Consider the following 11,418-nt stretch of genomic DNA (forward strand, 5'->3'; position numbering starts at 1 on the left):
TAACTGCAGTGTATTTTTTCTGTGCACGAGGGCAGACGAATCTGCTCAGGATGTCTCTGTACTATCCCTCCCCCACTGCAGTTCACAGATGGGGCTGGGGGGGGGGTGGGTTCCCTGCATTACTGTGTCTCTATGTCTCTTGCAGTTCTCCATGTGGTCTCTCTGTCTCTTGTGCAGAAACTGTTCAATCAGTCCCAGTTCTTCTTCAGAGGAATTGCTGTATCTATAGGTATAGACTCGGTGTGTCCACAGAGGAGGTGAGCTCAGGGTTTTCCTGCATCACCGTCTCAGACCAGAATTCCCCAGATGGGTCTTGTCACACTGTGTCTTTTAACTGGAGCATTTAGACCATTTACACTTAATTACTGAGAAGCATGTCCTTATTATCATTTTGCTAATTGTTTTCTGGTCGTCTTTGTATTTTGTCTCTTTTTCTCTTCTCTTGCTCTCTTTCTTTGTGATTAATGACGTTAGCATTATGCTTAGATTCTTTTCTTTCTCTTGTATACCTTTTATAGGTTTTGATTTGTGGTTACCGTGAAGTTCGTATGTAACATCCCAAGTGGCAGTCTGTAGTAAGTCGGTGGTCCTTAAGTTCCAACACATTTTAAAAGCACCACATTTTCTTCCCCCTCTACATGTTTTACGTATATGATGTCGTATTTTACATCTTGTTATTTTGTGGATCCCCTAACACGTAATTGGCTTGACTACTTTGCTTTTAACCATCATACTAGCTTTATAAGTGATTGACCTACTAACTTTACTATGTTTGCTTTCTTTAAAAAATTTTTAATGTTTGATTTATTTTTGAGACAGAGAGAGGCAGAGCGTGAGCAGGGGAGGGGCAGAGAGAGAGAGCGAGACATAGAATCCGAAGCAGGCTCCAGGTTCTGAGCTGTCAGCACAGAGCCCGACATGGGGCTCGAACCCACAAACCATGAGATCATGACCTGGGCCAAAGTCGGACGCTTGACCGACTGAGCCACCCAGGTGCTCCACTACATGTTTGCTTTTTACCTGTGAAATTTCTTCCTTTTATAATTTCCTTCTAGCTGTGGCCTTTTCTTTTCCATTTAAAGAAGTCCCTTTAACATTTCATGTATGGTCAGTTTAGTGGTGATGAACTCCTTTAAATTTTTGTTTGGGAAACTTTTTATCTCTCCTTCAATTCTGAACGATAATATTGCCAGGCAGAGTATTCTTGGTTGTTGATTTTTTCCTTTCTGCAAAAACTTTATAGGCCAGAGGGAGCAGGATAATATATTCAAAGTTTTTGCTGAAAACTGAACTTATAGCCTTATGGGGGCTTCCCTATTTGTAACCGGCTGCTTTTTTCTTGCTGCTTTTAAGATTCTCTCCTTATCTTGAACATTTGACATTTTATTTTTTTTTAATGTTTCATTTTTTGAAAGACAGAGCTTGAGTGGGGGAGAGGCAGAGAGAGAGGGAGACAGAGGATCCGAAGCAGGCTCCAGGCTCTGAGCTGTCAGCACAGAGCCTGACATGGGGCTTGAACCCACAAACCATGAGATCATGACCTAAGCTAAAGTTGGATGCTCAACGGACTGAGCCACCCAGGTGCCCCTAATCTTTGACATTTTAATTATTATGTATCTTGATATTGACCTCCTTAGGTTCTTGTCTGAGGCTATCTGTACTTCCTGGATCTGGATGTCTGTTTTCTTCCCCAAATTAGGGAAATTTTCAGCTATTAATTCTTCAAATAAGTTTTCTGCTCCCTACTTCCCCCCGCCCCCCCACCCAATCCTGGATCCCTATAGTGTGAATGTTAGTGTGCTTGATGTACTAGAGGTCCCTTTAAACTATGCTCAGTCTTTTTTTTTTTTTTTTAATGTTTATTTTTGAGAGAGAGACAGAGCACAAGCAGTAGAGGGGCAGAGAGAGAGAGGGAAACATAGAATCTGAAGTAGACTCCAGGCTCTGAGCTGTCAGCACAGAGCCCGAGGTGGGGCTTGAACCCACAACCCACGAGATCATGACCTGAGCCAAAGTCAGACGCTTAACCGACTGAGCCGCCCAGGTGCCCCCACCTATGCTCAGTTTTTAAATTTAAAATTCTTTTTCTTTTTTGCTGTTCAGCTTGGGTGTTTTCTATTACTCTGTGTTCCAGATCACTGACCCATTCTTCTGCATTCTCTAATCTACTACTGATTTCTTGTAGTGTATTTCTTCATTTCAGTTATTATATTCTTAAACCCTGATGCTTCTTTTTCATATTTTCCATCTATTTTTTGAAGTTCTCACTGGGTTCTTCCCCTCCTCTCTCGAGTCCAGTGAGCATCTTTACGACCGTTACTTTGAACTCTTTATCAAGTACATTGCTTATCTCTATTTCATTTGGTTCATCTTCTGGAATTTTGTCTTATTTCCTTTGGGGCATTTTCCTCTGTCTCCTCATTTTGTTTGACTTTCTGTGTTTGTTTCCATGAATCGGGCAAAATAACTACCCCTTCCAGTCTTGAAGGAGCGGCCTTGTATAGAAATAGTCCCTGTGTAGACTGCATGTGCCCTCTGGCTTTGCCTGGCCGTCTACATGAGCTGGGAGTCCTGGGGCACTCCACGCTGGGGCCACTGTGGTGACATGGCTGAAACTGAAGCAGGTGTGGACCAGAGTGTCCCCAGGTGCTCTGTACAGGGGGCACCCTGGCAGGATGGCTGGAGCTGAAGTAGGCACTGGGGGGTGGTGTTCCAGAGTGTACCATGCTGGGGCTGCACTGGTGGGATGGCTAGAGCTCAGGCAGGTACGGGTCGGTGGCCGCCCCCCCCCCCCCCGCGGCTAGGGGATTAGCTGGAGCCGGTGTGGACCGGGGGCCGGGGTCTCACGGAAGCAACAGGCTGACTAAGGCGCCCAGACCCTGCTGCTGTCTGTGCTATGGAGGTGGAGGGGGAATGTAAACAGTGGCATTTATAAGCCCCTCTGACTCGGAGTTCCAGCCGTCCCCCACTTGGGGACACCCTAGAGTTAGTGAATGGGTTTCGTTCCCTTCTAGTCTCATTGCCGCTTAAGCTGCCACTATTTTGTGCTGGGTCTCCGGGCGGGCGAATCTGCAGGCAGGTCCTTTAGGGGTCCCTCCGCACTGCGGCTTTCAGGGTAGAGGCCGGGGCTCCCATTGTTCCCGCTCTCCGTCTCTCCTGCCGTTCTGTGTGGTCCCTCTGTCCTCCGTTGCGCAGAAGCTGTTCAGTCAGCCCTCAGTTTTTCTTCAGGGGGAATTGCCCTATAGGTAGGCGTGGATTCAGTGTGTCTATGGGAGGAGGTGAGCTCAGGGTCTTCCTGTGTCGCCATCTTGGATACTCCCTAAGTCTTAGACTTTCTCTCAGTGGTTCCAAATTTAAAAGCAAAACACTGACACGCGCTGTACTTCCGTATAGTGCCTACCATACAGAAAGCTCTTCAGTGTCTCATTCCACCCTCACAGACCTGAGGAGATAGGAGCTACCCGTGCTCTTACCTTTCCCAAGAGAAGTCTAAGGCACGGGGAGGCCACGTAATATTTCCAAGGCCACAGCTGCTCAGTGGTGGGGCCATGACTCCAGTCCAGCTCTCTGGGCCCAGGGCTGCCCCTTTCTGACAATGGAAGCCCAGAAGGTCCATCACAGCAGCTGGGAGTGGGGTCTTTGGCCAAACCAGGCAGGAGAGTGGTGAGCTCAGTCTTCCCCTTGACATCCTCTGCATTCAGTGCCTTCCCCGGAACATTCTGGGCTCCACAGGGCTCACCCCAGGTCCTCCACTGGGACACTGCACAAGTTGTAAGTTCTGATGGAGACCTGTGAAGAAGGGCCAGTCCTAACTCCTCCAGCATCACAGAGCTGAGTCCTGAAGACAGACCAAAAGGGAATGTCCAGGGAAACCAACAGTGTTTGGGAACGACTCAACCAAGGCTCTGTTTTCGATGAGCTCATTTAGTTAAGTAAGACAGGACAACCCCACATTGCATCAGAAAATAAAACCGGTTGCACAATTCCCCACCCTGCTGAGAAGAGAAACACGAGAAACCAGAAGACAAAGGTGAATGCCACATGGTGACGAGGACACGTGAGAGCACCCACCCCGCCAAGCCCTCGCTCGGCTTCCCCTAGGACGCTCAGCTCGGTCTTGCATTTTGCACGGGCCTCTGGATGCCTAGATCATGTTTCTTCCAGCTGCTTCATCGGCCAGGGAACAGGAGCTCTCAAGGCGCAGTGCTGCCCTTGAAATAAGGATAGCCAGTGACTCACAGCTGGAGCCGATACCAGACAGACTTGGCTTTGTCACGCGGGCCAGGCTGCTCTACGAAGCCAAAGCCGTCTTCATCTCTGCTGCCGAAGCGGCTTCTCCCTCCCAACAGGGGCAGTCGGGGGAGGGGGTGGCAACTTACAGGTTAGGAGGTCCCGCTGTTCACGAAGTGTGTGTAGCCTGGAAAAGAAGGCCCCAAAGGGGGAGGTGGACATTTTGAAATCACCTGAAATTCTGGAAAGAGGGAACGGGCTGCTCTGTGGCTCACAGAACGGAACCCAAGCTGGGTTTGAGGCCGTAGATGGGAGAATGATCTACCTTGGCTGAGTGGAAATGGAGCAGGTTCCTCACAAAGGGGTGAGCTCTCCATCACTGGAAGGGTTCCAGGGGAGGCTGAGACGAAGCAGCGATCTGGGATATCCCTGCTTTAGGAAGAGGGTGAATTATATAAGCAGAACTGGGAGGGGGGTTGGGGCGGTGGGGGGGGGGGGGGGAGAAGAGCCTGGATCTGGTGCTTTGTTTTCCAGAAGCAACTTTGGCATCTATAAGTCGTACAGCCCAGCATGGGCACCCACCCTCCCCAGGCCTCAGGCCCTCCCTCTGTAAGAAAGGTAACGGGAAATTAGGCAGATAGGAGCAATCCTACCAGACTGGCTGCTTCTAGCTCTGAAATCCAAAGCCCTGAGGCTCTTCCCAACAATGGAGTTCTAGAATTTCTACCATCAATAGCTATAGTAACCAGAGACGAGTCAATGCAGTTTCCCTTCCGTTTTGTTGAGCTAGAACTGACCTCTAGCATTGGATTACTTCCAGGTGCACAACATAAGGATCTGATATATGTGTATATCATGGAAGGGTTTCCACAGTGGATTCTGCTAACACGCATCATGACACAGAGTTGCAAATATTGCTTTCTTGGGATGAGAATTTCTAAGATCTGCTCTCTTAGCCACTTTGAAGTAGACAACCCAGTGTTGTGAACTGTAGTCACCACGCTGCACATTACATCCCCGGGACTTAATCTAACAACTAGAAGTATTTTCCTTTTGACCTCCTTGCTTTATCTCCAGAATGCTCAAGTGGGCCTGTCCCTCGGCTCCCCCTGCGTCAGCGTTCTGGTCCAGGCCCACCACCCCTGCCTGGACTATTGCAGTAGCCTCCTGACCACAGTTCCCGCCACAATCCATTCTCTACGCGGTGTGCAGAGGACTTTCTAGAACGCAGGGGAATCAGGTCACTGTAAAGCACCCCATTTGCACTATGAATGCATCCAGACTCCTTTCCATGGTCCTCATCACACACTATCTACCCATTGGTCCACAAAGCTCCAGCCACATGGGTGTCTGTCAAGACCCAGGCCCCTCCCCCCCAAAAGCACCTCAAGTCCCAGACCCCTCCCTTACAACACCCCAGGGCCCAGCCCCACCCCCACAGCACCCCAGGGCCCAGCCTCCAGCCCCACAGCACCCCAGGACCCAGCCCCCAGCCCCACAGCACCCCAAGTCCCAGACCCCTTCCCTCTAGTGCCCCAAGTCCCGGAGCCCTTCCCTACAGCGCCCAGGGCCTAGCCTGTCCTTCATGGCAGGTGCTCCTTTCTCGGTGATCAGTTCAAATCTCTTCATCCCAGAAAGAGAAACCCCTCCCCAGTGTAGTGTGAGTTCTATTGACACCTGCTTCTCATGGCAAAGCACCCCATTGGCAAGAGAGACGTTTGAGATGTTAATTTTATAGCGTCTGCCATCTCAAAGGTGAACGAGGATGCGCAATGTGAGTTGGGGTCCTAAAGCTTTGGTTTCAGACCCAAACTGCTGTAGCACATTCACCCACAGACAAGCGGTCTTGTTCAGAGGCGAGGGGGATGGAGGTCTAGAAAGGAATAATAATGGCTGATAGGTTTTTGAGGCTCACTATGGGGACATCGTACCCTCCACCCATGGCTTCCCAGTTAATCCACACTCAAGTCCATCAGGCATCTCCTTTGACAAGTGAGAAGGACAAGGCTCAGAGAGGTGAAGCGATCAACCCTTGGGCACACAGTGAGTGTTAGAGCCAGGATTCAAGCAGGCTGGCCGGCCCCAGAACCTGCGACCTTCAAACCCTATGCTTGCTGAGAACCCGTGTTCTGCTGGGTTCAGCGGCAACAAGTTAACTCACAGGCGACTGGTTATCCCTGCTCCAAGGAACAGCCCTTCAATGCTGCTTCAGTAATTCCTGAATTGCTCTGTTAGAGTCCTCAGATCATCGTGTGTCCTCATTTTGTAGATTAGGACGTTCAGATGGAGGGGGGTCATCCTACTAAATGGCCAGGAGGTCCATTTGCCATGGAGTGGGGATGCAGACTCCGCACCGGAGATGGTCAGTTTGCCAGGCCACATGCGTTCTCAGTCCCCAAGGTTGGCCTGAGGTGGTGGTTGTGATGGTTAACTTTACGTGTCAATCTGTAGTGTGGTTTTCGACGAGAGTAACACCTAACTCTGAACTTTCAGTGAACAGATTGTCCCCCGTAATGTGGGTGGGCCTCGCCCAATCAGTTGAAGGCCCGGTTAGAACAAAAAGAACAGTCTCCCCGAGCACAAAGCAGTTCTGCAGCAACCCGCCTTCAGACCTCATCTGCACTGTCAGCTCTCCTGGGTCTCCACCTGAAGGCCTTGGGAATGGAACTGTAGCCGTCAGCTTTCCTGACTCTCCAGGCTGCCAGCCCGAGGGCCCACCCTGTGGATTTCGGACTTGCCAGCCTCCATAATTGCGTGAGCCAATTGCTTTATAATAAAACATGTGTGTGTATATGTATATATGTATATATATATATGTATATATATGTGTATATATATGTTTGTATGTATGTATATATATATGTATATATATGTGTATATATATATGTTTGTATGTATGCATATATGTGTGTATGCGTGTATATGTATATATAATATATACTCTTGGTTCTGTGTCGCTGGAGAACCCTGAACCCTGATTAAATGCCTCCCGAGGAATCACTAAATTTCTCCCGTGAATAAGTGGAGTTCTCAGCTGAAGAAGAAGGTCTGTATCTCACTCCGTCCTTTCAACCACCAAATAAGGCAAGTAAAAAAAAAAAAGCTGGCCCCTTATTTTACAGACGGAGAGCCTGAGGCCTAGGGAGGGGATGCAAAATGTGCAAAGTCACACAGCGGTGTAGCAGTAGCGGCAGAATTAAAATCTCTTTCTGGTTCCAAAGTCCGTGCCCTTCCCGCCTCCCGATGACCTCAGTTCTTCCCCTGCCACCGTCAGGGACAAACGTCTTTCCTGGTTTTCCACGCACCAGCAGGTGGCAAACGTTAATATATGCTGATCTGAGCTCTAAAACCGGAAGGGCCTCGACTGCCCTAACCACAGGCACCGCCCCAACCTCACTCGGCTCCTGAGGCTAAGGTCCGGGAGCCAGACCGCCCTCCAATCGCGGCACCGCGCCTGCGCACGCCTGCGGCGCACATTCCAGTTCCGTCAGCTCCCGGGAGGAAGAGGATGCGCACGCCAGGCTCCCCCTGCTGTTCTTCCCCTCGGTTTTGCACTTGAACCTTTTCCACAGCAATACATGCAACTCCAGCTGGGAGTGCGAAACCTTCTACCCTATGGCTGCGTTGCAATTTAATGGCTGTCCCGTCGGTAGACACTTAGATGATTTCCAATCTTTTTTTTCGTTTCAAAATACTGCAACAACTCTGTACATATATCTTTGTATGGTTATAAGGCACAGTGGATATTACATTTGTTGCTAATGTAAAAAAATGTCACCAAGACCTCACACACACATACATACACACACGTGTGTGTGTGTGTGTGTGTGTATGTGTGTGTGTATGTATTTCTGGTTTAAAAAGTTTAGAAAGAAACCTTTTTAAGGTTAGCTTCTTCAAACTCATACCTTTGGCTACATTTAACATAAAACACCTTTGAAATCTAGATATTCGTAAGTGCGGTTCTTGCGGAGGGCTCTGATTCAGTATGTGCCGTGGATTTGTAGAAGTCTTTGGAACGACAAAATAGCATGCAATTATATAGAAAGTAATAAACATGAAAATGTATTGCAATAGATAATATGCCACTTCCATAACAATGGGATTAAAAATCCTCTCATTAAAAATACATTAGTTCATAAATTGGACAGTGGAGTCACGGACTGGCAATATCGCCCCCCAGTGGTTTCTTGGAGTACTCATTCGTTAGGAACCCAAATTCATGGAATCCCTGTTCCAAACGAGGGGGGCGGGGGGTGACCCCTGTGGGTGGCTAGCTTGGAGGTGGCTACGCTAACATAGTGTCTCTTCGTTCCTATGACTTTTTTAAGTAGAAGCAGAGTGACACTAGAGCCGGGTGGCAAAGTCTTCAAGATCCAGCCTCCTCTTGAGTAGTTGGATATGTATTTCTTTGTAAAATCAGTGAGTTCAAAGAACTTTGTCCTTCATTGTTATCTTTCAGAGTTCACACACCTCCACTTGGTGGTTCTCATGCCAACTGCCCATGGAATCTCTCCGAGCGTTTTTGAAATGCATGTGCCTGGCTTCCCACCGATAGAAGCTGATTCCAGGGTCTAGACAAAGCCTAGACTTGAGTTGGTTTTCTTTTGTTTGTAAAGCCCCACAGATGACATGTGCAATGGCCGGAAAGCCTCGTGCTGCCAGCTCCTTGTACTTGGCAGGTAGTTGGCCATGGGGACAGAAGAGGGACCTCTGGGGAAAGGAGGTCTGGAGGGGCCGGGGACAGCACTGACTTCCTCCCAGACACACATTTTTCCTGAGAGCTGCCAGGGGCGCTCACTGAGGGCAGGGATGCGGAGTTGTTTTCGAAGTCTTGTTATTACACTTGAGACACCTTTCCCGGGTAACGTGCTATGACAGGAGGCATCAGTCATCTGGGGTATTAAGAAATGAGGCCAGGGACACCTGGGTGGCTCAGTCGGTTGAGCGCCTGACTTGATTTCGGCTCAGGTCATGATCTCACTGTTCGTGGGATCAAGCCCCATATCCGACTCTGTGCTGACAGAGTGGGGTCTGCTTGGGATTCTCGCTCTCCTTCTCTTTGCCTCTCTCCTGCTTGCACACACTCTCTCTCTCTCTCAAAATAAATAAACTTAAAAAAAAAAAAAAAGGCTGATGTCCTGACCCCACAGGATCAATACCAGCATCTGTTACTACCTCTTTATTGTTTTTCTGTTTGTTTATTTTTGAGAGAGACAGAGACAGAGTGTTAGCGGGGGATGGGCAGAGAGAGAGGGAGACACAGAATCCCAAGCAGGATCCAGGCTCCAAGCTGTCAGCACAGAGCCTGACATGGGGCTCGAACTCACAAGCCGTGAGATCATGACCTGAGCTGAAGTCGGACGCTTAACCGACTGAGCCACCCGGGCGCCCCAGTTACCACCCTTTTAAAAGGAGCAACACTTCTTCACAGCATCTCTAAGCTCAAACTTAAGGAAACCTAGGGCTTCTGTAGGGGATCCGAGTGAGAGTGTGTTGCTCCCCATTTGCCCTTGTCTGTGCTGAGGAAGGAAGAACTTCAGGTGCAGAGGCCACAATGAAGGACGCGCCTTCCACAGCCACCACTTCTGACAACTTAGCTGTTAAAACTGCTGCAGAATTTGCTTAAAAGCAGGAAGCACACGACAACGGCGTGCGACGCGTGGCTCTTTGATCTGGAGCGAGAGCTGGACCGGATGTACGATTCAGGAAGCTTCCACTGCCAGCGGAGCGTGGCAGCCGCCTTCCCTGTCCCGATGACAAGGGTGCAGTGGTCACCCTAGGCCCGGGTCCGGTCTCCCGAGTGCGAGCACCCCCATCGCTCAGGAGGAGCCAGGGTGCAGGGGACCCCAAAACACCCAGCCTGGACACTGAGCCCATCAGTCCCTGAGCTGTGACCTCGTTCCTGGAAGAGCTGGGGCCCCTGCTCTGCTTGTTTCTCCATCCCCTCAGCTGTCGCCACCCTCTCAGGGGAGCTGTTCCTCTTGGAGCTGTAACCCTCTCCACCCGCCCCTGACGCCCATCTTTCCCTTTTCCCGTGGTCCTCTTCCAGCGTAGATTTACTTGTTTATTGCTCGTCTCCCCCAGCCAGGACGTAAGCTCTGGGAGTTGTCTCTTGTTCCCTGATGTACCAAACACCCTGGTACCTGGGTGTTTGATAAGCATTTTTTTTTTTTAAGTTTATCTATTAGAGAGCAGGGGAGGGGCAGAGAGAGAGGGAGAGGGAAGGAGAATCACAAGCAGACTCTGGACGGCCTGTGCAGAGCCCGAAGCGGGTCTCAAACTCACAAACTGAGATCGTGACCTGAGCCGAAATCCAGAGTCGGATGCTTGGCCGACCAACCAGCCACCCAGATGTCCCCATATACATTTCTTGAATGAATGAGTGAATGAGTGAGTGAATGGAGATGGATACTCACATGTTACTTTCTTAACCCCCCTCCAACCCCAATTTAAGCCCTGCTCCTCTAGGACCAGCCACCAGGGACTGAAGCCAGCGTCCGGGGCCACTGTGGCCAAGTTGATTCCCAGCCTGGCAGGGCTGTGGCCTACATGGAAGGGGGCGGGGCTGTGTCGCCCGGGAGACCTACCTCTGGACAGATCCAGGGGGGACAGCGACCTCCAGTGGCCATGAGAGCTCACCTGAGACTACAGGTACCTGTTCCTTCGACGGGGGAAGGTCGACCTGGTTTACCTCCAGCCCCTCAGTTTTTCTCACCTCTGTCCCACCTTTCCTCTTCACCCTCTGCCCTGCCAAGGTGGGCACAGTTAGTCGAGCTGTAAAGAAACTTCTTTTGGCGAAGTAACCTGTCCGAGGTCTGTGCCTCCCTTAGAGACATGCACACAACAGGTGTGAGGGAGCCAACTGGACTACAGCAGAGCAACAAAGGGAACGTGCGGGTGGGAAGGGCTGGGCCACCCGTCCTCTACCCTCCGTCCTCCACCACCCATGCCTCCCTCCTTGAAGTTTGCAGAGCCCAGGACTTGGAACCTACTTGTTGAAACGGACGCTGACAACTGTTTTGCTAAGAAGGGTCGACAGTACCACTGACGAGCAGATGTGAGCGCTCCCCCAAGGACACCGGAAGTGGCCGCAGGGGCAGAAATGAGTAAGAGGACCGGCCGTGACAGACGTGCCTGCCCCCGGCGGCACACGCTCGCTCTCTGCCCGAGCGCCCTTGCCCCGGT

Source organism: Herpailurus yagouaroundi, unplaced genomic scaffold (genome assembly GCF_014898765.1).
Source record: "Herpailurus yagouaroundi ecotype Mexico unplaced genomic scaffold, PumYag 162, whole genome shotgun sequence".
In the NCBI taxonomy this organism is placed as follows: domain Eukaryota; kingdom Metazoa; phylum Chordata; class Mammalia; order Carnivora; family Felidae; genus Herpailurus; species Herpailurus yagouaroundi.